Source organism: Selaginella moellendorffii, unplaced genomic scaffold, assembly GCF_000143415.4.
Source record: "Selaginella moellendorffii unplaced genomic scaffold, v1.0 SELMOscaffold_0, whole genome shotgun sequence".
Lineage (NCBI taxonomy): Eukaryota > Viridiplantae > Streptophyta > Lycopodiopsida > Selaginellales > Selaginellaceae > Selaginella > Selaginella moellendorffii.
The window spans coordinates 4099993-4105660 of record NW_003314261.1 but is presented as its reverse complement, the minus strand read 5'-3'; positions in this window follow the sequence as shown (position 1 = coordinate 4105660).

Below are 5668 nucleotides of genomic sequence, written 5' to 3'. Positions count from 1 at the left end.
GTACAATGTAGTGTTCGTTGCCATCATCAGCAAGGCTGACTTTTTTGAGTTTTTGGTCGGCTGGAATTGACGGAATGTAGGCAACTTTGTTGTGGTTGTCAACTGTGAATGCTAGTGGCGCTTCGAGTTTTGTATCTCAAGTGACTGGATTTTTCAGTGCTGATGTAATTGGGGGTCGTTCTCATTGGAAGTCGGTGACAATTCGGAAGAGGTCGATCTCGGCCAAAGGTTCGAGATCGGGGTAGGCTTTGAGAATTTGTTGTTCTTCATAGTCGTTGAGGCCATCTTCGAGATTATATTCTTCCAAGTCAATAGGTCGGTTGTGGCTGGACAGCGATTTAGTCGCTTTTGTAGACACAGTTGTCGGTCTGTTTGGTCTGCGAAGGATAAGATTGTCATTGGGCCAATCTTGATAAACTTAGGCAGTTCGGAGCCAAGGTCAACCGAGGAAAATTGAGTATCCATTGGTCAGCTCTGGTAGTTTGAGGATGACATAGTTGACTGGTATTTCGACGCCTTGAATGGTGGGGTTGACTTTTCGGATGATGCCTTTGGGTTGAACAGATTGGTGGTCGGCCATTCGGACATTGAAAGGTGCTGGGTGGATTGGGCCAATGTTGAGTTGTTGAACAAGACCTTCTTCAATAATATTAACGCTAGAGCCGCTGTCAATTATGGCTCTGTGAACAAGGTGTTTGTCAAGTCATAGGTCGATTGTCGGAACATCATTGTTACAATCGCTTGGTTGAATCTCGGTTCAAAATGTGTCGACAGCTGTCCGTGTCAGGTTGAGTTTGGGCGAGTCTATCAGAGTGTTGGTCGGTGCAAATGTCAAATCAGTGAGCTGTTTGGTGAGGTAGGGTGCAATCTTCAGTAGTTGGCTGATGGTGATCTGAATATTTTGGTTGAGGATAGTCTCTGCTACTTCTTGGATTTCCTTGAAGTTTGTTGGATTGTGTTCTGGTGTCAATGTCAATGTCGGACGATTTGTCTGTCAATTTTCTGGTATTGAGTCTTGGCATTGTTGTTGAGCTAGTGATGGTTGAGCTTCATTGTCGGAGTCTAAAATCACTAACTTGGGTGGTTGTAGAGCAAGTTGCCATTGTATCTTGGCAGCTAAATTTTGCTTCTTTTTCCATTCCCAGAGTTTTGTCGGGCTCTCTAAGCCCTTCTCTTCATGATCTCCAGAATCGCTGTTCAGTTGTTGTTGTTTTTCTACTCGAATTTGTGCTTGGGTTTGTACTGCCATGACTTGAGGATCAGAGTCATCATTGTCGGCATAAAGTAGTTCGTCAGTCTAGACCATCCTTGTTGTTGGTGGTCGCTGCTAGTTCTGATCTTGTTGTCAAGGAGGCAGTGGACCAAGTCTTGGCAAACCGCTTTGGTTTTGAAGTCGAGGTAGCCATGGCTGGTTGTTGTAGTTGCTTTGGTAGCCCTGGTCTTGATAACTTTGGCCTTGGTATCTTCCGTTCTAGTATCTTGGGTATTGTTGGTATCCTTGGTTGTAGTTGTCTCAGTTTGCCGGGTAGTTCCAGTTCTGCAGGTATTGTCAATCATTGTAGTTGTTATTGTAGTCATTGTTGTAATTGTTGTAGTTGTTGTAGCGAGGTTGATCATTCCATTGTCAACTTTTTTGTTGGAAGTTGTTTCTCGGCGGTCTTCAGTTTGTCGGAGGTGGTGCCGGTTTAGTTGTCGAAGTATTGATTTGGATATGGTTATCAAAACTGTTGTCGGGGATAGTTTGAGACTTGTCAAACTTCTAGAGAATTTTGAAATCTGCAAGTCTTAGCGTCATGACCTTCTTTGGCACAGATCTGGCATTTGGAGATTTGGAGCTTGCAATCACTTGCCAGATGTCCTTCACTCTTGCACTTAGTACACCAGATTCCAGATCAAAATTCTTTGATGTCAGCCTTGGCTTTTCCCTTGAGCTTGTTGATTGTTTTCCTGAGTTTCCGAAGTTTTGACTTGGTGCTCTCTCCGAGTTCATTGTTGGAGTCGTTGTTGGAACTGCTGTCAGAATTTGAGTTATCCGTGTCATCGACTTGTGCTGTCATTCATCAAGCTTGAACATCTTGAAGGGCTCTTGCTAGTTTGAGGTAAGTGGTGACGTTGATGTGTGTTGCCGCTTCTCAGAGGGTTCGTCAGAGGCCTTGCATGTACCATTGGTAAAGTAAGGTTTCAGTGGCACTGTTTCTGCATTTGCTGGCATGTCGAGTGAAGGTTTGAGTGTAGTCATCAATGGATTGACCGGACTTCTACTTGCGTTTTTGGATCTTGTGAAGTTGTTGACTTTGAGTGAGGGAAGACTTGAATCGGTCAACAAGCTTGAGTGCAAGGTTGTCAAAACTTATATTTTGAGGAAGCATTTGAGCCCATTCGTTGGCTCTCTTTTGAAGGGTACATCGAAAGTAGTATGGGAGTTCAGTTGTCTGGCCGTTGATGCGGATTGCTTCTTGGAACTGTTTGACATGTTTCTCAGCATCTTCTGACTTCAGACCATGAAATAGTGGATAGGAGACGTGTCTTTCGATAGGTATATTAGCGACGGCGGTAGTGACTGCCATTTGCTGTTGGTAGTGATGTCGGTATTGTCGAGGTTGTTTTGTCGGGTTCTCACCATGGAGTCCGAAGGTGATTTGTAGCAAGGGTTGTTGGGGTCGACAGCAAAGTCAGTGTAGGAGGAAGCTGGGGAATTGTTGCTGTTGTTTAGTTTACTCTCCTCTGTTTTGTCTTTTGTGTTGGGACTGTTTTCGGGTCTGTCGTCAGCATCGGGCTGCTTGCCGGTGTTGATCTCTGGAAGATGCTGCTTGAACTTGTTGTGGATGTACTTGTTAGAGTTATGTTGTATTGGTTGTGGTTGTTCTTCTAAATTGTCAAACAAGTTGTTGTCTTATTGGCACATTGAAGTCGAAAGCGTGTTCGAAAGGTCTTGCTGATAGCGGGCTTCAATAGATGTTAGACGCAAATGTGGGATATATTGGTGTTGTGAAGATCGGTCGGTATAGCGAAAATGGTGTCGATCTGGTGAAGTCTGTGAAGCTGGGCAGGAAACTTGGTCGTTCATCGTCACCATAGATGGGGTTGGTGAATGTACCTTTGAAGTGGTTGTATGTTGCTTGAAAAATGTTTTGTTGCTCGGGCGTAGTTTGTGTCAACTGCTCAAATGTTCAGTCGGGCTCGGGCACTTCGGTGGGTGCCGTCAAGGGTGTTGGTTCAGGTCGAGCACTTCAGTGGGTGCCATTGAGGGTGCTGCCGGTGGTGTGTCCGATGGTGTTGTGTAGTCGTCGTATTCTTTGTGGATGTCCGAGACTGGTTCGTCGGAGTTAGCTTGCGGTAACAATTCGTGTCGGATGTAATTCTCTCTCTTGGAGGTTCTAATAACTTGATTCAACTTATCTTGGTCTTTCTTTCTCTTTGTTTCTAAATTCTTCAAATCTCTATCTAAATGTTGGATAAGCCATTGTTGGTCTTCTTCCGACTTGCTGGATGTTCTTCTTGGTTTTGGATACATGCATTCTTCTACTTGTTGTCAGTTTCAGATTTGCGTCTACAGTCGATCATGCAGTTCTGGCAGAACTTCAAGAAGACTATTGGCAGGTTGATTGTCGATAAAGTCGTCAGGAATCCGGTGATGACAGATCTAGTTGACTTGTTTCTTGAGCTTGTTCTTTGTCAACGGTGGTCCATGTTGGGTTGGGTTGTGTCGGGTGGTGGTTAGTCAAGTTGTGTTGGGTTGAGTTGGCTGGCACAGTATGCAGACTGGTCTTCCACTTGCTAGTGCCAAGATGGAGTTCGATGAAGAGTTTGGGATACTCGGGTTTGTAAGGAATGATTTTTTCGATAATATCGTCGAGTTGTTCAAGTCCGGTTTGGGTGATGGCGTGATTGGTGAGAGTTGTTGTGGCAAACGTGTTAACTTCAAACCGAGTTTGGACTATTGTTTCGGTGCTGAGCTGCTAACTCTGTCAGAGGTTGTCAAAAAATTGGTGGTGTGTTGTGAAGTCCCTCAACAAGTTCTTCGATACCAGGTAACAGTGTGATGGGTTTGTTGTTGGTGTAGGTTTTGAGGATGTGCTTCGGTATTTGGAGTGGGCGTGGGAACTGGAATCGTGTCAGAGCACTAGGATTGCCTGGTCGATGATTGCGTGGAAGAGGGGTTCATTTTGGCAGTGGTGTTAGTTCGTGTCGAGTGTATTGGTTGAGTTCTAGAGCTTGGAGTGTGTGGTCTTGTGCTTGGAGATGGAGTTCGCCAATGAAGTGGCTGAGGGCATCCGCTGATGAAGGTGCTGGTCAATTGGAGTTTCTTGTCAAAGAGGGTTGTTGGTGTTCTTCGTCAGTGATTGGACTCGAAGATGTTGAGAGAGAGCTTTCAAATTCTTCAAAGATTTCCTCTGGGAAGCATCTGCCTCTACTGCATTGGGTGGCAACTGCTTGGACGCCATTGATCCATGTTGGTGGTGGCATTGGGTTGTGAAATGTGTGCAAATTTTGGCGAGTTGGGTAGATTTCTGAATCATTCTTGCTATTTACACAAAGAATGGAGAAAGAATGGAAGAATTTGTGAACCTGAAGGGGAGTTCAGAGGCCGTGGTCGCCAAATGAAGAGGTGTGGATACTCCTCTTCGCTAGAAATCTTTTTTTAGTAAGAAAAAAAAAAGGGAAAAGGGATTTGGATTCCCCCCTTTGAAAGGCTGGTAGTTCTAACTGCCAGCATATGTTATATGCTATGCATGATCTAATCTATGGCTCTGATGCAGTCTTGGGTTCAAGGTCGGAATCTTCTGAGCCTAGGTTTTTGGTTGATACAAGTTACACAAGTGTTTGAGGAAGTTATATATTGCTTCAATAATCATCATTTATCACATAAAAGAAATAATATTAAAATACCAAATTATTTTAAAGATCTATCAAACAACTAAAATAAAATTTGAATATAAGCAAGGTTTATAGCTATTGTGGCAATGCCCATTGACTTATAAGCTCTTTAGTACTACTTTTAGTATTATTCAAACCCATGTATCTAAGACCTTTAATTGATTGGAAAAAAGGGTACATTTTTATTTGTGAGCTCTTTTCTTTTATATTTAAATCCCAATATCTCTTAAATCATTTGTTTTTGTTTGCTTACAATCTACTACACTTTCCTACAAGTGCACACCCTCATAAAATGAAGCTAAAAACTACAACTCTCCCAAAAGCTTTACTCTCTTTACCCTATCCCTAATAAGAGGAAATTGAATTATTAGATATCAATTTCAATATATAATGTGTCGTCTATCCAACTAATAGAGTTAGACTTGATAATGTAATTTCCTTTTAATACTACTCAAACCCTATTTAAAACCTTTAACCATTTAGAAAAAAGTGCATTTTTCACTATCCCTCTATATTTGAACTCCAAATGACTATCACTCAAACCAATCTTTTTAATTTCTTATAATGCTCTTTGAATATTTTGTGGTTAATTGACAAATCTTAACCACTAATAGATCTTATTAATTAATGCTACAATCCAATGGGCAAATTTAAGATTAAAGGGACCACTGTGGTTTATGTAGAATGTTCTTTACCATCATCAATCTTCTTTCTTGGCTTAGATAATCCATTGAGAAATAGCTACTTGTTGTGAATTGATCCAATACACTAGTAGACAAGCGAGCATCTC